Consider the following 20,861-nt stretch of genomic DNA (forward strand, 5'->3'; position numbering starts at 1 on the left):
GCAGCTGCTCAGCGTCAGCCGCAAACATGGAAGTTGTTACTTCTCTAAAACTAAGGGCAAGCAGCTGCTTAGCCACTGCTCAGCTGCAAACAGGGAAGTTTCTTTTTTTTTTTTTTTAAATAAATTGTCGATGAGCGGCGCAACTTTTCTTTCTCCACAGGGCTGGGTCATGGATGATGCCTGAAAGCCATGTGGGTGCAAGTGAGCTCGTGGACCCCTTGAGTTTATTGTACGGACCCCAGTTTCAGAAACACTGCACTGAAACTCTAACAAAAACAAACCTCCTCACTTGAGAGTTCACAGACATCTCTGAAAAATGTTTTTCTTGTCCGATGAGTATCAGTGGTCCATCTATCCAAACAGCAGACTTTCTAGTATAGATCTACTAGTTAAGCAATTTCACATTTAAATCCTTGCAGCTTAAAATTACTTTCCTTTCTGCCAACTGATACTACCATTACCCAAGGTCTAAAGGCCAGGATGCCTAACAAAGTAGCCAACATTCACATTAGTTAAGGGGGGGCAAGCTTCAAAGAATGCTTCTAGAATTCTAGAATAATATGCCCATTTAGCTTAGAAACAAGCATGGTCACATTTTTGTTAAAAAGAAATATTTGACAGACATCTTATCAGTGTTTTAAGACTACTGGCTGGTTTGACTATATAATGCATACAAAAATAACTTTTTGCATGTTAACATTCATTTTGTTTGAAGTGCATACATTTGAATGTCTTTTCCAATGAGTCTCTTTTTTGGCCTTGCAGCCTATCAACCTTCTCTAAGTCAGGTGCTCCATTTGTTCCTCTAAGAGTGCAATCTTACTAACAGGAGCCATCAATAAAGCACCCATCACCCCCTCCCCCCATTTTAAGCCCCAACTCAAAACCTACCAGAGTCATAAATCAGGGCTTTACCCCTGTGTTGTAATGGAGCTGGCTTACTGTGCTCATCTAATCAGTCTGTTAATCATATATGTCGCACTTAGGTGCATACATTTACTATTAGTATAAAAACATGTTTCTATCACAGTCTGGGTTTGGCTATAAAGGATCAAAGGTCATTTCAACAACTGCCATGCACCCACACAGCAGTAATTTCAAATGGTCAATATTATACGGTTACAAATGTAGTTTTAAAGGTCTTAGTGCATCACCGATTAAAATGTTTTGATAAAGCATTATGTATACATACAGACAGAAATATCTGCAGTAAGATCCTTCGGAGAGAGAGAGAGCCACAGTTAAGATTCTTTACAGTGCTGATGCTACATGTTTTGCTATGTTTTCAGGGACAGAACAACCTGGCTGGATAGCCTTTGAGTGCATGTGTAACCAGTATAAACAGTACTGTTATACCACTCTCTGCGATGGTAGAAAAATTCCTATCTAGTATGGCAACAACTGATTTACGTTAATGCAAAATTAGTATAAATAGGGAAAGCACAAAGACTGTTAAAATTGGACCGTCATGCACATCACTCGATTACTTTTACTTTTGAAAACATTTTTGCCAAGCCAGAAATGTTACAATTTGTCACAAATGGAATGATAAAGCTGTATTTATGAATAACTTTGCAGTATACGTATGGAAAAATGTACCAGTGTACATAAACACTCACTCAAATTTGACTTTGTGCTACTTTATCATTAACACATCAAAGTACTGTGAAAATGTACTTTTTCAGCAAGAACTAAACAGAGGTGAAATAAGTAGACTGAGCACTAATGAAGGCATCCAACAGATTTTATTTACAACATGCTCTTTCTTCCTAGCATTTCAAAGATTTGGTTCCAGTTTCTCTTCCTGGGAAGGTTTTCCTCCCAGTTTTACATGAAAACATTCAGCTTCCTGTTAAGGAAGGGCCTTGGGGCACCATGCCAGTATCTCGCAGCAGTCTTACAAGCACCCAATTCAACGCTACCCCCCCCCCCCCCCCAACAGCCTCCCAATGAGGAATGTCTCCTTCAGTGAAGGAAATGAACTGCTCTACTGTTAAGATGGCTTTCCTTTCTCAAAACAGCAAGCAGTCTTTGAAGTCAGTAGGTTAAAATAACTGCAATGGCCCAAAAGTAGTTCTGAGGGCTCCCCCCAATTCACTCGGGCAGTAACATCAAAGCACATGGTAATATTGTCTGTGGGTTAGTTAAAGCTACTTTATTTTATTTGAACACACCCATAACATTTGTATGGATCTTTACACACAGACTATATAGTGCGAGTACAACAAAAAAAAAAGCACTTGAAAATCAAAGTCTGCTTCAGGAGCTGGAATGTATGTTTATACTGGGCTGCTAATCCATCATTCCCTTAAAGTCACAGCAAATTCTGTCCACACAAAAATTTAACAACCTGATCAACACTTGTTTTATGTATTTGTTTTTTGATCAAAAAGACATCTGATGCAACAGCTTTCGTAGCCAGTTGAACATCACAACAAAACTGGCATATTTGAAATGCACAGGATTATTGTGTAAAATGATAGTACCAAAGCAAAGGAAACTTCATGGCAGGCACTGCTAAAATAAGCTTCTTAAAGAAAACACTATAGTAAACAGTACTACTTGAGAAGTTGCATCCAATTTATTAGAAAGTGAGTAAAGTGCTGAGCAAAGCTTTTTTTGCCAGACCCATTAGGGCCTACCCTAACAGTAGCTATTTCGCAACATGGCCTCCCAAACAGTGGCCAGTTTGCCAAAGTGTAACCAGAAACTAAACAAAGCATAATGGTGATGGTGTAAATGATTAAAATCAGAACCTATGATATCCACTGGAGAACAATTTGACAGAAGAAAAATTGAGTGAAAATGCATTTGGGTCAAATGGAAAAGTTTTTTTGCTGGCCTATGCTACATACGTCTGTGCTAGAAAGTACTCTACTCTCTGGCATGGCATGTGAACTCTTGTTAAAAAGATGACAAATTAACTTTGTGATACTACTTGCTCTTTACAAGAATTAATGAAGAGCTCACAATGCCCATCCACATTAATTTATATTTAATATATTACATGGATTGCATCAAATTAAAGGAAATTTTGTGGAAATACTGTTTAAAATTGTGAATGACATTATCTTAAAAAAGCCATACAGTATAGTTGTGTGCTAGCCAAAGGCACAGAAGAGAAAAAGTAATAAATCAGTTGTGCTTCAAATATTTTTTCAAGCAAACAGCGAGGCACTCACTCTCCCTTCTCTCTCACAACTGCATGAAAAATAAGTGATTTCAGGTTACAGAGTATTGGTTAACAGAAACCATAACTCAGATACAGTCTAGGTTCTTGTGATAAAGATATAAGGCTGAACATAAGCTTAGTTAAGAAACCATAGTGTTTATTAGGGACTCAGAAGCCTGCCCAAATTGGAAACACTTCTGGGGTTCATTGAAATTAATGAATGCAAAACATGCTCAGTCCATACTCTATTATCAGACAGTAAAAGTAGAACCACGGCTGTTGCAGTTGTACTAAAAAAGTGTGTTTAAGCCATTTGCGTAAATCTAAAAACATTAAAACTATATGGCTGAACACTCATTTTGTCAGTTACAATTAGAAAACATTACAGAGTAAAAAAATTACTTGGAAAGAGATTTTTTGCAAAGGATATGCTCCCTTGCCCCTCATATCCCCTTACTTACACTACATCAATGGTCACACAGAGAAAGCAAGTCCACATGCATTATCTTCACAAGAGGTACTTTCCGTATGTACTCGACTAATTGTAAATTGACAAAATGAGTCCTCATTTAAATTTGTCTTCAACCGTTTCATTGCAATGTTTTGAGACTCAAACAAATTGAATCAAAATAAATGGATCCCTTTTTCACTACATTCTTCAGTCAAATTACATGCATACACAGTCTCCTCTATCCAAATGTCAGAGATCATTACTTAATTAGTTACGCCATGCTCAATCATGAATCGTCTGGCATAACTGGCAAAATCAAGAGATCTGAATAAATGCTGACTTTGCCTTTATATAAGGTAATATTTACACATACTATAACATGTTTTACTACAAGTGTGTCAAGAGAATTTTGCAATAAAAAGAGAGAGATAGAAATTAATCACGTTAATTGTCCAAGAAAATGTCAGAACATTTTATTAACTTGTCCAGGGTTAACATTTTATTTTTTATTTATTGTAAATTACAATTTAATAACCAGGGAGGTGGGATGATGATGCTTTGCAGCCACAAACCAGTTCAAGAGTACAATAAAGTTACTTGAAATGGATTAAAAATGTTTCCTCAAATTGTAGATTAACAAATACAGAAGAGTAAATATGTGCAAAATATACAGTTAACCTGCACAAAAATATGAACAGAATGCACAGTCACAACAGGGTAGCAACAGTGAGCCCAGAGTGTAAAAATTGACATTTCAAGAAGCTCAAGGAGCATAAACATTGTTTAAAATGAAATACTAATGACACATGCCTACCAGGCACTACAATAGAGCATAAACATTTTCTGGAAAAGATTTAACTTGAGTGAGCCAGACAGATCCTTTTCAGTACATTTAGGAAGCATGGATTAGCCCCTTATACGCCCATGCACACATTATAATTCATAAATTACAGTCCAGTTTTCAGGCTGCTAACTGAATGTAATCCCCACGAATGTTTTATTTATTAAGTCATCCATACCATTTAAACTAGCCCACAGAATCTCATGGAAACAAATGTACTATGATATAAAGCAAGACAATTGCAAAAAGAAGGCAACAGAATACCAGTACAAATATTGCAGGTTAAAAGCATACAATTTTACATTCATATGTACTAGATCAGTATACATACTATTATAAGGCTAGCTAATAAGCCACATTCAAAAGCTCTCTCCTGCCTTGAGGACAGTGACAAGACATACTTGGGAGAATTTGAGGCTGCCTACCTAGATTTAACTTAAAGGTGGAAAGGATTCTACTCTATTTGATAAGTAGAAGTTTGTTCTAGAAGTGGGGATATGCTGCAATAGTGTCTCTCATGACATTGTCTTACATTATCTGTTGAAGGTTTAGGTCCTTTAGCTGGGGACTTGAATAAAAAAATAGTTCTGCACAGGAATAGAATGTCAAGGAGGGATTATTTTAGTGCTGTTTAAGGAACCAATGTATAGCCTGTGCACTCAATGTTAAAATGAAGCAACAGCAAAACAAAAACTTTTCAGGAGAAATAGTGTTTGAAGTTGCAGCATCATTTCAATACTCTTGACAGTTGTATTGCTTTTCTCAGTACAATATGGCTCCAGTATTAAGTACCACAAACTTACCAGGAGCTCATGAAAGTGTCATTTCCTTGCCTTGAAATCAGAGGAAGGGAAAAGCCCACTCACTTTTTAAGTTCAGCTTCTCACACACTTTGGCAAAAGAATTTGTCTCCACCTGCATGACATACCACAGACACAAGGAAATCGGCAATTCTCCCAGTCAGGTATTGCTCACAATGTCATAGGCAATTAGTTCTGCTGATAGCAGCTACTATTAAATAAAAGTATTGTGCAACTGCTTTCCACTATCTTTACTGTAATTCATCTACAATCCAACTATCATCTTAGGTTTTTCCATATTCTCTCAACTAAACTATTTGCAGAGCTGCCAAGTTCACACATACACGCACAGATAAGCATGAACACTACACTTCACTCAGTTCAGTTTGGGGCTATATGTTGTGTGCGTTACACAGTCAGGGGTCCAAATCAAGTCAACTTTAGTGCAGGCACATTAGAAAACTCTGTACTTTTTTTGTTTTATATTATAATGAAGATACTTTTCATAAACAAAATTCTGACCTAAAGTATAATTACATTGTATGCAAATCTCCTGTGTACAACTCTCAAGTGTCCAGATTTTTGCCACATATTTTTGGTTTGTTCCTCATAAAATGTGTGGTTTTCCGGCAAATCACTAAAGACTGAAGTCACTAAATAATGACATACATTGGAGTTTCAGACTTCATATCCTGCAGAAATGCATGCTAAACTCTGATATCTTAGCAACTTTTTAGGTTTATTACAGCAATATTTATATGCCCCTATTTATGAGCCTTTGTCCCCCATTACTTTAGGCTTTGTCCAGATTTCTTGAGTTAAGAGGTTGAGAGGTATGCTCCTGTGTAGGATTTTGAAAATGGCTACCACCTTAAATCACTGCAAAATTGGACAAGCATGCTCAAATAAAAATGCCAGTACTGTCTGGTGTATACAGCCTTAAGTTTGACATTTCTCATATTTCTGATCCAGAATGTTCAGGAGGCACATCTCTTCTTAATACACTATGAAAGTGATTGCTAAACCACTTTTTTTTTTTGGGGGGGGGCTGAAAGAAGGCTTGACATAACTGTGAAAACGTTTCATGCTAGCAACTGAAATGGGAAGGGTGTACTGACATGCTCAATTAAAATGAGAGATACAGGGGTATATCTCACTTTTAAATACCCAATGTATTTTTTAAGTTACTTGCCTTCCTTCAAAGCAGTGTAACTATGGACATTAAGCATTTTGATAAGCACATACATGTTATCAGAAGTAAAAGCACATTAGACAGACTACACAGCAGTTCATAAAAATGAGTGGGAAGCCACTTATTTGAATAGGCAGCAACAAGCTGGGGGGGGGGGGGGGAGTAAAAAGATAACTAGTGAGCGAGTGTAGGGTTAAAGCAAGGGTTTCCACCCCCAAAAGGAATGCATCAATTTCTAAGCCATTTGAACAGATATTTTCCATCCACATTGTTGGAATTTACATACATTTTCTGGGAATACCCATATCAAAACTCATCACACACATGTAGTGTTGAGGTAGAATAATGGGAGATGGTGAAGAGTCAGTCCAATTGGCTTTATGGTGATACAGACTCCTACATTGGAAATGCCCAGTATCACACACCCCATGTGACGTACTGGTCATTTACATACCTTAATAAAGATGTAAAAGAATGGAACTCAGCAGTTCAATAGCAGCTGTCACGGATATTTTGGCTATTACATTTTCAAACTATTGCCTCTCTATCCCAAGCTTTTCTCACTAAAACTGGCAGCAGATACAGATTTCTACATACACTCTTTGAATACTAAGTAAACCACTGTGCTTTGTCATAAAAACATGAAAGAGCAAGCAACCATAAGCTTTTACTGCAGGTAGTCCTGTAACAGGCTATAGTGCATTAGGTCAATTATTGTTTGAATGGTAATGCTTCGACTGCTGCACTCCTGTGTAGGATTACTGATCTGCCTCAGGCTGCAATTGAAAAGCACTTAACTACATCACATTCTTGTTTTTAAATCGGTCCTTATACTTCATTTAATCATTTTTCTCATTCTTTCGAATGAACAAATAGGATTATAATCAGACCATCTCTAGTCTACAAACCATACACCTCTCTTTTAGTCCTCATCACTTCTTACAGTGACTGACAGATCATGCAAGCTTGCATCCATCCCATTGTACTACTTGGTTGCATGTGAACTGTGGGGCAAGAGACATCAGTCAAAAACATCTTACAGTGCTGTTCAGTTAAGTATTATGATCAGGTTGTGGTGATGCTGTGGTAGCGTTGTCGCCTCACAGTATGACGTTGTCCTGTTCGATTCTCAGCTAGAGCATCTTCTGTGTGGAGACATGCGTGAATGGGCATACCTTCATTGAAGGTTGTGCGTCAGGGCTGGCAACTCTGCACATAAAAATCTACTGCCAATCATTAGCGGACCGGAGTTCCACTGTAGCGACCCCTAAGGGAAAAGCCAAAAGACACAAACAAATTGTATATGCTCAAATGGATGTCAAGAAATTTTTCTTCAGAATGAAGTGAAGCTCAGGAGATGAATCTTGGCATTCCATGACCTGTTCCATGTACTGCCAATTAGAAGTAAAAGTGTAGGAGCATTAAGCAGTTTTCGGCACTGCCAGGCAGACAACTAGCAGAAGACAAGTGTCCCGCTGAGGAACTAACAAATTTAAATGCTTTTAAACACTTCACTCCACCATTCAAGTGCATCAGTGTGAGGTATCTGAACAGTCTTTAAAGCTGTTGCAGCTTCTGCTGCTATTCTTTCGTGGCCTGCATGGACTGCTGTTCACTATACCATGAGACTAGAGACTACAAGTGGTTAGTGGTGCTTAAAAAAAAAAAAAAAAAAGAATGTTAAGCATTTTTCTGATTTCAGAAAAGTGCTGAACAGGCCTATCATTCTGTATTGTAATCCCAGAGCTCCATGCAATACAAATTTTTTTAAATCAGGACATGCCCTGCTGCTTTTCATTATTAATTAGCTTCCAGTTACTTTGTCCATAGACAGAGGCAAGACAAACAATCGCAGCCAATACTGCTCCACAATTCTTGGACAAATGCAGCTTCAGAAAGCACAAGCAAAGCTTGCATCTCTCTGAATTTCAGATAAGCAGACTTGCACCCTAAAATTCTCAGTTCATCCTCCCGATGACACAATCTCAGCCTCCAATACCATTCAGGTACTACCAAGTATGACATCTGTAAGGGAAGCAGTGATTATCATCAAGCCAAGAACTAAATAAGCAAAGGTACACATTCAAGCCAAACTAAAAGCAGTAGAATACCAAGTGACAGACTTGTGTCAAAGAAACTGAAGGGCACACCTCACTGTACATCTTGCATAAAAACAGTGAATCTGGTTATGGTCAAACATTACAAACCATACACACAGCAACCCTTGCAACCAAACCCTAAGCAAGCTTCACAGATGGTATAAAAACCATCAAGCTTACTTCCATCCAAGCTTTAACATTTTGTCTTTTCCCATTTTTTTGGGGAAAAAACTTAGTTGCACTAGGTAAACATAATGCTACAGCTATATAAAAAAGCACTACAAAGAAAAAAGTGGGAAATTTTTCTTACCATGCTTCAAATGTAGGCAGCTGTCAGTCTTGGGCCTGCACCTAAAGAAAATGGTGTCCTTTTAACATTTTTCATTGTTTCCTCCCCTTACATAATCAAACTTCATACATATCCAACATTAAACATTTAATAACAGCACAGACCGGAACTGGATATAAATTAAGGTTCTTAAACTACTGTTTTGCTTTGTAAAGTGGTATATGAGAACGTAAGCCCTCCCAAAAAGAAGTGGCCCATGATACTTCTGGATATCTATCATTCATAAAAAAGAAGTTATGTCTTACCATAACATTCCATCTGTATTGTCTATCTTCACATATCCTTGACTGTGGGTTCGGTTCCATAACTTGGAACTGACTCTGCCGTTATTCCAGCTCACGCTTCCCAAAAACTCTCAAGTTTAGATTTACCCATAATGATCTTCTCAGGATTACCTCATATAGGGTCTGCACTACATAGTGAAAGACAGGAAATAACAGATCAGAGACTATATCTATATTCATAAAAGGAGAATCCAATCTATTGGATAGATCCTTTCCACAAAGAAGCCCAAAAGGTAGGGGGAAGGTGGGTAGGAATGTCAAGGATAAGTGAAGATTGACAACACAGATGGAACATTATAGTGCGACATGATGTTGCCAATCTTAACTTAATCCTTGACTGTGGGACAGAGTCACCAGCTACCCACATCTCGAGAGGTCTCAAGGAAGTATATTCCTGAGCACCGATGAACCAAATGATGCATGTTCTCTAGAGACCATACCCAGCTTGTAATGAGTAGTAAAAGGTATGCAGGGATGCCCAAGTATCTGCTGCACAGATATAGTCTATAGAAGACAAAAACCTGAAATGACTCGGGGAAAATCAAACGCAGTCAAAAATTACACGTTTCGGCCACTTTTAATTAACATGAACTTCATCAGAAAATAACATCACTTTTACCAGTGTTTAAATACTGTTCCATATAGTCATATGTAACTTCAATAACCAAATCAAAAATTATTTATACATTCTATCTTATTTAAAGTTAATTGTGAAATACTATCTCACCTAAAAATATCCATAAAATATATATCTAAAACAATTACAAATGTATAAATTTATAACATTTATAATCTTTGTGCCTGTAAAAAACATTTTATATTGATAGCATCGTTCAAACCGGGGAACTCATCTGCATTAAGCATAATCTGCCATAGGGTTTCTTTACACTCTAACCTGATTTTATAGGTTTCCAGAAAACAAATCATCACTGACTTTTTCCAACACAGAAAATGTGAATTTCTTGAAATCAGGACAAACTATAGCATGTTTTGCTAAAGCATTCGACAAATCTTTGTTTTTGATGGCTAATGTATGTTCATAAATTCTTTTATTTAACATCCTAATGGTTTTTCCTATATAAAATTGTTCACATGAATTACTTACGGCAACATAGACAACATTTTTTGTTTTACAAGTATAATGCCCTTTTATGTGAAAAACTCGCTTTAGATGTTTAAAGAATACTGTACTACTACCTGAAATGTATCTACACTGTTTACAGCATTTACATGGAAATGTACCATACACTGAACTGTTGTCACGTTCAGTAACACCCAAATTATAGTTTTCTAACATTTTCAAGTTGACAGTCTTTATATGTAAACACAGGAGTCCTTCCAATGACAGTGCTTAAATCACTTACCTAAAATGACTTTCCAATTACCGGCAATAATATTTTTAATAATTGCCATCTCATTAGTAACAGGAATTGGAAAGGCTAAATTAAAAATTACCATTCCTTTGTTAGATTTACAACGCAAACTTAAGTCAGGAACTTGATTGTAATATAGGACTAGCTTTATTTTCCCTTAGAAAATTTACTTCTTTGAGAATGTTATATCTATAAAAAAGACACTTAACTTGTAAGCTTCTTTCAAAAATGTCTCGTCCTTACTTGTTAACCGACTTAATCTAATAAACTGTCCCTTCACTACTCCTCGCTTCATAAACTGTGGATGCAAACTGTCGTAGTGTAAATATTGATTGGTGAAACTAGATTTCCTGAAGATGTTTCTTTCAAAGCATGTGCCATCATTTACTACAATCATCAATTGGAAAGTCATTTTAGGTAACAATGATTTAAGCGCCGTCATTGGAAGGACTCCTGTGTTTACATATAAAAAGACTGTCAATTTGAAAATGTTGTTAGAAAACTATAATTTGGGTGTTACTGAACGTGACAACAGTTCAGTGTATGGTACATTTCCATGTAAATGCTGTAAACAGTGTAGATATATTTCAGGTAGTAGTACAGTATTCTTTAAACATCTAAAGCGAGTTTTTCACATAAAAGGGCATTATCCTTGTAAGACAAAAAATGTCTATGTTGCCTTGTGTAATTCATGTGAACAATTTTATATAGGAAAAACCATTAGGATGTTAAATAAAAGAATTTATGAACATACATTAGCCATCAAAAACAAAGATTTGTCGAATGCTTTAGCAAAACATGCTATAGTTTGTCCTGATTTCAAGAAATTCACAGTTTCTGTGTTGGAAAAAGTCAGTGATGATTTGTTTTCTGGAAACTATAAAATCAGGTTAGAGTGTAAAGAAACCCTATGGCAGATTATGCTTAATGCAGATGAGTTCCCCAGTTTGAACGATGCTATCAATATAAAATGTTTTTTTTTTACAGGCACAAAGATTATAAATGTTATAAATTTATACATTTTTAATTGTTTTAGATATATATTTTATGGATATTTTTAGGTGAGATAGTATTTCACAATTAACTTTAAATAAGATAGAATGTATAAATAATTTTTGATTTGGTTATTGAAGTTACATATGACTATATGGAACAGTATTTAAACATTGGTAAAAGTGATATGTTATTAGTTCATGTTAATTAAAAGTGGACGAAACGCGTAATTTTTGACTGTTTGATCCCCCCCCCCCCCCCGAGTCATTTCAGGTTTTTGTTTACTTGGTTTCTGTTCAGTTTTTTATTCATAGTCTACAGAAGCTCTTGAATGAAAAACTGCATAAGCAGCAATTGCTCTTGTAGAATGTACCTTTACAGGCCCGATAGTTGTCCTTTATTTTTTGTATAAATGAAGATCATACAATCTTTAAACCATTTAGCCAGAGTAACCTTAGAGAGTGGTTTACCCAAAGTAGCTGAAGTAAAGGAAACAAATAACTGGTCAGATTGTTCTGAATTCAGTGGCTTCAAAGGAATCATCCCCATTCAGTCCAGGGAGTCAATCAGCCTGCAAAATCAGCAATCCATCAGCTCTCCAAAACCTGTTTTATTATATGTATCACCACTCATCATGTACTAATTCTAATGCCATAAATATAAACTTGTGATGTACATTCTGTTGGATATGTTTAGACAAAGCACTGGTGTCCTTTTAGTCTAATGTCACTGAGGTAGAGAGAGGAGATTTCTTGATAAAAACTTAAATTTTAATTGGCTGCTTTTTTCTTCGAAGGGGAGGAGCACTTGCAGTATCTGATGAAAGGGAAGGGGCTTCCTACATGAATGTTAATTGACTACTCTTTGTTTGAGGGGTAGTGGCAGTAATCCAGGATCTGATGAAGGCTCTACGAGTTGAAAGTGCTTACCCCCTGTTTCTATGCCATTTTATTGTTTTATTAGACAATAAATGTTTCTCCATGGTGGCCTTAGCTCTGCTTGTTTTCCAAACATTTTTGTTTGGTTCAGTGGTCTTTAGCTATCTGGAGTTTTCATCTCACGCTGTTTGAAACTTTGGGAAAAAATATGGGAAGTTGTATCATCTGGTTGATATTTGCCTCCGAATCTATTTTTGGTAGAAAGGATAGGTTAGTTCACAAGAATCTTTATGGAAGGATAGGCAAGATGGCTTGTAGTTCTGAAATTCTCCTGGCTGAAGTAATTGCAACCAAAAAAGGTTTTCCAAGATAAGTACTTCAAATCACAATTTGCAGAAGGCTCAAATGGGGAATGTACTAAGGGCTGTAACACCATATCCAAGGTGAAGAAGGATCCTTATATGGGGGTCTGAGCATTAAGGTCCCTTTCAGAAAAGCTTTACAAAGTTCATGGGACATTAGAGCTGCATCATTTAAACCATCACAAAAGTTAGAAATTGCAGCCAGCTGCACTCTATGGCAGAAAATGCGTCGAGGTTATTCTCTGTAGCCCTTTTTGAAATTTTTTTCCATTTGCTGTTATACTGTCTTCTACCCGATGGTTTATGGGAAGATGGAATGATTCGTTGGACTGGGGCAGTGGCAATCACTGGAACAGAAGCCATGAAGTGAGCTTGAGATTTTGAAGATTCAGATGAAAGAATCCCTCTGGATGGGATAACGAGGTCTCCAGTTGGATTCAGAGTCCAAGGTTTCCAAATAAGTCCAGAATGGGGCAATGAGAATTATTCTGTTCTTTGACCTGCTGGCTTTCTTCAGAAACTGAGAAATAAGTGGTAACAGAGGAAAGGCATACAGTAGACCAGAGGGCCAATCCTGAAGGACAGCATCACTCAGTGACTCCTCCAGTGGGGGTAATAAGGCAAAGTACTTGCTGCACTTGTTGTTCAGAGGGGATGCAAAGAGATCACATCAGGCTGGCCCCATTGACAAAATATTCTGTCACCACAGGATTGCAAGACCACTCATGAGACATTAGGATGCTTCTGCTCAGTTTGTCTGCAATCACGTTGGAGCTCCCCGGAATATGCATTGCAATTAGAAAGTGGTCAGATGAAATTGCCCATTACCATACCCTGAATGCTTCTCGACAAAGAGGGTAAGATCTGGTTCCCCCTTCCTTGTTGATGTACCAGACCACTCACACGTTCTCTGTTTGGATCCCAATCATTCCCAAGGGGAGGGTTTCTTGGAATGATTGCAGCACTAAGAGCACTGCCCTCATCTATATAACATTGATGTGCAAATTGGCCACCAGCTAGGACCAAGTGCCTTGGACCATCTTTCCCAGATATCTGGGATCTGTCCATTGGTCACTATGGCTTGGAGTTGAGGAAGAATAAAAGGTCAGCCTGACAAAATTTCATTGAAGTGAATCCACCAACTCGGGTCTTTCCTGCATAGATCAGTGATCAATACCCGAAGGGACATTGGCTGATTCTGTAAAGACCACTGTGACGCCAAGTGCCATTGTAGGATTTGCATGTGAAATCTTGCCAGGGGAACTGAAGTGATGTTGGCTGCCATTGATCCTAGGGTTTGTAATAACAGTCTTGCAGTCACTGTTTTGCTGCGAATAATCTGGCTGAATTGTGATTTTATTCTTTGAAGTCTTTCTGGGGGAAGAGATGTGATACAGGTGCTTGGTGTTTAGTACTCCTCCTATAAATTGTAACTGCTGTGTTGGTTCTAGATGGATTTTTTTGTAGCTTACAGTGATGGCGCTAGATGGAATTTTTTGTAACTTACAGTGATCTTCAGCAAGGAGCAAGTCTGAAGAACATAGCCCCTTGCCCTCAACAGTAGATGCCTGGTAGGTGCGAAAATGAGCCAGTCATTTGGGTATGGAAACATGCGGAGCTCTTCCAGTCTGAAGTAGCTGCTAACATTGTCATGCATTTGGTGAACACCCTGGGGGGCTGTGGTGAGACCAAAGGGCAGGGCTCTGAACTGATGACTGGCTCCCAACCAGAAGGGCAGGAATCTTCTGGAGCACTTGTCCATTTTTATGTGATATGTATCCTGAAGATATATTGGGCACATCCAATCATCTTTTCCTAAGAACGGAAGTATAGACTGAACTGTAAATATCCAGAATTGTGTTTGTTGAACTGACTTGTTCAGCACACTGATCAAAACTGGTCTCCAGTACCCTGTTTTCTTTGGCATTAAAAAGAATCGCTAGTAAACTCTAATCTATTTGGTTTGGCAGGACTGCTTGGAGGACACTGTTGTCGAGCAGTTTTTGAATTTACAAGACTACTGCATCCCTGAGACTGGGTGGAATGTCTGGGATCCTTTCAGGCTGTTTGGGTTGTTTTGAAAATGGGATATTGTAACCTCTGGTTATAATCCTTTGCACCCAATTGTCCATTGTTATATCTAGCCAGACAGATGGGGGATGTTTATCCCTGCACCTAACTGCCTCCAGAGGATGTCAACCAGGCTTCCATTCAGAAATGTTGATAGGAGTTACCAGGGAATGAATCCCTGGTCCCCTGATTCTGTGGGCCACCTCTGCCTTGTGGATGACGTCTTCCATTATAACTCCTCCATTTCTCCTGGGGGGGGGGGTGTTGCCACATGAGTCCTGGAAAGGTCTTGGGACTTTTGAACCATAGCTTCCCACTCCTCCGATTTCTGGAGTAAGGCTGTTGAGTGGAAAAGCATATGCCCAAGGAGGAAAGGGTCTTTCCATCCTTCTCACATCTGGCAAGGGTCTCTAACTTTGGGGCCAAAAAGGGATGTTCCATCAAAAGGAGCACTGATGAAAGAAAACTTGAATGGCTCCACAAATTCACATAAGGAAATCCAGGCATGTCTCCTCATGACTATGCCAGAACCCACTGGCTTAGTCGTCCCTTCGGCTGTGTGTGTGCAATAAGCCTCATGGATGAATTACTTATGGATTTCAAGGGTTGCCAGCTGGGAAGCTACTTTATCCTGCAGTCCCCTCATCTATGGTTCCTGTCAGAGTATCCGATAACACCTTTATCAGGTCTCTTTGTAGTCTCCTAAAATGTGCCATGAAATTCAAGGACCCAAGCACAAAGGTCAATGAAGCATATACACCCTTCCCGAATCCATTGTCCTACACTCTGTTAGGAGGATGGACAGTTGGACTTTCAACAGCAAATTCCTTTTTCGTGGCTGCTGCAACCACCATGGCATCTACTGGTATCCCTTTAGCCCAATGTTGGTGACCCTCAGGAGCTGACAAAATGTGGTTCGGTCTCTGAGATTGGTTCAATGGAATCAGGTATCATCCAAGACTACTGTGCAATCAATTTAATCAGAGGGTCAACAGGTGGAGAGATCCAAGCAGTAGATGGTTGGGCATGGAATGTCTGCAGGTAATCAGACTCCTCCATGGAAGGCTGTTGGGAAGTCCAGCTACCCCTTTGCTTCAGGATCTATAAAATGCTTCTGAAGGAGGCATCTTCCTGGGGTGACCTTGGGGAACCTTCCCCTTCATCAAAATTAGTATCTTCTGTGTAAGACTCTTCAGGGGAGTCCCAAGCGCTTCCTCTTGCAGTTTCACTTCAGCGGTACCACCTCAGTGGGACTAGCTGGGGGAGGTGTCTGAAGAGGACATTGCCACGGTTGAATCCTGAGGTTTCTCAGACCACTGTCCCAGGTCAGAGGCTGGTGGGTAGCTCTGGGCAAGGAGAAGGACCGGGATGTTGGCTCAAAAAAAGTGGTATCGACTGTCAGCCCACATAGAACAAGGCCCTCTCCATGGCCTGGAAAGCAGCCCCCTCATACAGAAATGGAAGCCTGGAACTGAGATAGACTCCCTCTGAACAGTGGAGCTGAGCTCACATGTGCCAATGCCCAGAGTATGGACATCTCTGACGACACCAGAGTGGATCCATGCTCCCTGGAACAGACAGCAAAGCTTTGACCCCAAAATGTCTCCAGATCTGACATCAAAAAGCTCAGGGTAGTAACCAGTGCCAGACAGGAGGATCTAGCTGGCACTGATATAGTTAAAACCGGGACCGTCAGAGCCGGGAACTCTGAAGACTCAGCTGGAGACAGAGGATAAACAAACTGGTGAAGAGTCAGGGAAGATTCCAGAGCTAGGGAGGCTAGGAACTGGTGAAGTTAATCCCCTTGCTACCCAGAGCTGGTCCACCAGCCTCATAACAGACTCCATAAGGCTCTTGGTGGAACAGGCCGAATAGACAAATGTTGATTTAAGGTTTTCCAAGAAAGGTCTTGGAGGTCGGTCTATGAAAGGGTCTACAGATGGGGGAGTATCTTGTTCGGGGCTATTCTTTAAAAGAAAATTCCTTAGGTTCTGAAGCAGTTGGAACCAAGGAGGCACCGAAGGGTACTGTGTCCGAAATAATTATAGGTGCCGACATAGTTGGCGCAGTAGCTGGCACCAAAAGTTCAAACAATTCCCTTTTTGGTTCTGAAGCAACTATAGGAACCTGGGAAGTTTGTCAGCTTAGCAGGTGGTGCCAAAGGAACCGTCAGAATCAAACAGCTCCTCTTCTTCAATCCTTCATGTTTACTAGAATAAGAAGTGGAGCAAATTTCAGTTTTAGACTTTAAGAAAGCAGACATGGCTTTGTTGAAATCTAAGTCCCTTTAGAATTAAACAGTATCCAATAGTAAAAAACACACTAATGAACTGTAAATACCAAAATAAAAGGCATACAAAGAGCAAACCAAAACACTTTAATCAAGAAACCAGTAAGTGCTTTTGTCTACATGATTGCAAAAAAGCCGCTGAAGCTTAAGTACTGAAAACACACTAAATTTTAAAACGTTTAAAAAACTTCTTTAACCACGCTTTTTGTCCAACACAATAGGTGAACTTCCTCAGAAAGACAAACCGTGATAACTTGTTTTCACATTGTATAAAAAGGATGACATAATTAATTAACCCGCCAAAATTCTACACGAGACTTTTTCAAACTGACATACATTTCTTTGACCCAGCTTTTTAAAAAGCTGGGTCAAAGAAATTATGTCAGTTTGATAAAGTCTGATATAGACAAAAGCGTTTGCTGGTTTCTTGATTAAAGTGTTTTGGTTTACTCTTTGTACTCCCTTTAGAATTAACTTATTTTTTCTTTCCACAAGGACCCAGTGAGTGAAGCAGTGACAAATAGCAGTCTTCTTGAAGATGCACCGGGTCCAGGCAATAGACAGTGTGTGTCAGTCAGAATTAGGCAACCTTCTATCGCACTTCTGACATCTTTTGAAGCGAGAAGTCCCTTTTGCTTTGTCTGCCAGATCAGAAGGCACGCGCGTGCACACACACACACAGACAGAAGAAAGGAAAAGTGCAAGCTATAAGTGTATATATATATATATATATATATATATAGATATAGATATATCGTTATACAGAAAGAAGCATACCAACAATAGTAAGAAAGATTTAACTTAGCGGTAAAGGGGAGCTGAACGTGCCCAATAATGGTACTGAAAGTTTATTGTAATGGTAGATGAGAGAAAGTGAAAGCAAAGGGATTACCAATGATGGTATTAAAATAACACAAAGTGTTCAAAAAAGGCAGCTTAGAGGAGCTGGGTAAGCGAGATAAAGAGAAAGAGTAAGAAATGTGTTTTTCACAAAAAGAGACTTGCAGTTCAAATGAAAGTTCAATCGAGAGGTGAAAGGAAAAACATGTCTGGCATTAAAAGCGGCAAACAAGATTTGAGGTAATCCTGAGAGGAGCATTACGGGTAAAGCTAAGCTCAAGAGTTTTTGGGAGGCACGAGCTGGAATAACGGACGAGTCTGTTCTGAGTTACAGAACCGAACCCACAGTCAAGGATTAATTGAAGACTGACATCAGATCAGATCAGTATTTACTCTGTTTTACATTACCACTCAAAACAAACAGCTTCTATAAACATGCTTCAGCATTAAAGAAAGCATCCTTTAGATCTGAGAAACTAACTCTTCTACAAAGCAAAAACAGCCCAGTACAAATGATGGAAAATGCATGGGCACATCTCTCTTCCAAAAAACTGATTATTGAAGTTTCCTTTACAGCACCTGATATGCATTCAGAATTTTTGTAATTTGGTTCTCATTGGTTAATGCAAAAGTGAATTCACATACACTCCTGTGAGCAACGGAAAGGGAGCTAGTCCCGTAACTTTCAATAGAAAGAATGATAGTTTTATTTTATGAGTGGAGGAGAATTCTTACATTACCTTCTAGTACACGGAATTAAAAAGATATACATCAGTTTTCAGTTTACACACAAAAGTTGGGTAGCTATTTCATATAGTACCTTAGTACTTTTTAAAATGAAGCATTGTGAAGGGTGTCACTTACTTAAAAATACATTAAAAGAAATATGTAATTTGGGTGATGACAAACACTAGAAGCTTTTGTAAAGACAAAAACGTACCTGTGGAAGATTCCTGCAGTTTTTCCCTCTTCCTCTTTTTCTTCTTTCCCTGTAAGATAACAAGCAGAAGTCATTTCTGCACAGATAAGGCAGATACTTTACTTTTCATTTGCAATTCCATCTGTCACATCTCTACTGTATTAAATGAGGCATCCAGATACTCATCACCAAGGAACCATAGAAAAGCAACACATACAGGAAAAAAATTGCTCTATGATGGGGTGTTTTCAGCTTTTGAAAATAAACTTGTAAAATGCAGATCTCACACTGGTCCTAGATTTCCAGAAACATTCTTAGATTTTGCCACATAACTGCTTGGTCTCTCATAAAATGTGTGAAGTGTGACAAAATGAAAATTATGCCCTGAATAGCACTTGATCTGAAAGAAGTGAGACAATGCTCAGCCTACAGGACTATATACTGCAGGACTTGAGACTGCCTGGGACATCAAATATTTTCAGACAGTTGCTCCCTCTCTTTGTTCCCATGATGTTGCTTGGCTCCCCATCTCTCCAGTTCTTCATGGCATGCTTCTCTGGTATTCTGAGGAGACACAGGCTAGGTAACCCTTGGTGAGGAGGAGAAGTGAACAGAAAATGTTAGGCTAGGTCAGCCAAGTGAGGAGGTACAGCAGAAAACAGGGGGAAATACCCAGGTAGGGGCTGCATTACCAAAGATATACCACTTCTTACAGATAAGTGCAGAACAATTTTAATGGGTATAAAAGTTGTTCATCTTTGACATCTTTTAGATCAGAGTCCTCAACATACTTGGGTGGGCCCATTTAGGCTATTATTCCTTTCTTTCATCACAGCAGCCCCAAAGCAAAAGCACTGGGAAGTAATGGTCATCTTGTAATGCCTGGCATAAGTATTTAGGTTAGACCATATTTATGGACCATATGTGTCATTTACAAATTCATTTGTGACTAATGTTGCGGACATGGCTATTGCCATGGCCAAGTGTGCCTTAGGAGGTACTGGCAGATCAAACCACTGAGTTGTACTGAGTTTTTTTTTTTTGTATTCGGATATCCACCTAACTTTGGATTCCTGGGAACCATTCCTTTGTGGCTCAAAGGGCAAAAGTTGAGCAGTCTAGTTCTGATAATGTAAAAACTTAAGTCCTTCATTGTATAATGCCCACAGGAAGCTTTTCCTCTCTGGTTTGAAACCTGTGCAGATTAATGGACTAGCTTCAATTAATTTTGGTTACCACTTTTGGCCTTAATGAAGGCGATGCTACTGAAATGTGTCAAGTAAGCTGACTTACATGGGGGTCTTGGTTAATTCTTCCAAAATCAAGTACAAATCCCATGGTGATATAGGGTCTTAAAGGCATCCTTTGCAACTAAGTAGGGCAACTGCTACTTTTGATAAAAAGATCAGAGACTGCACATGAAGGTACATGTAGTAGCAAACAGCTGAAGCCTTAAGACAGCTTTCCAAGCATCACAAAACCTGCTGTAACAGTGCTGGCTGAAGCTTTATGCTATCCATGGCTGCAGACATGCTGCCTGGGTGGATGGGTAGTGGTCCCCTGGGTGAGGCCCACTGTCAGGCTTACAGGGAACAGCAAGATTGTGTGGTGCATTAACACCGGAAAAGAGCATAGATTACTGATTGGACCAGGATCCCTGGGCAACTCTGATGTGGAAATGTCATTCACCCTTTGGCAGATTCATTGTGCTCATTGAAGCTGGAAAGGGGTATTTTCGATGGACTGCAAATGGAGATTGGGGATGTGCAGCCGCTACTGTAGACAGAAAGTTATGCACCAACATGCCATTATATTTCATTAGGACAATGACTGCCACTCGTGTTGTCGTCATGGCTGTCTGACCACCCATGTAAAGGCATCATATGTGGACATGCGTGAGGTACTACGAAACAGATTTTCTAAAGAACCCTCTTACAGTTAGTTTATC

The 20,861-nt window shown here is 39.0% G+C and overlaps 1 long non-coding RNA gene across 1 annotated transcript in view; it reads right to left on the bottom strand.

The window, feature by feature from the left end:
* Positions 1-19,011, bottom strand: part of LOC122793363 — a 103,066-nt gene extending 84,055 nt beyond the window's left edge. The window contains exons 1-2 of the long non-coding RNA XR_006363471.1: positions 18,935-19,011; positions 8,866-8,906 (exon numbers count right to left, since the gene is read on the bottom strand). This is a non-coding gene — a long non-coding RNA (uncharacterized LOC122793363). The remainder of the gene's footprint in view (positions 1-8,865; positions 8,907-18,934) is intronic.
* Between the last annotated feature and the right edge of the window lie 1,850 nt (positions 19,012-20,861).

The sequence above is a fragment of the Protopterus annectens genome, chromosome 2.part0 (genome assembly GCF_019279795.1).
Source record: "Protopterus annectens isolate FY-2018-M chromosome 2.part0, PAN1.0, whole genome shotgun sequence".
Taxonomy (NCBI): domain Eukaryota; kingdom Metazoa; phylum Chordata; order Ceratodontiformes; family Protopteridae; genus Protopterus; species Protopterus annectens.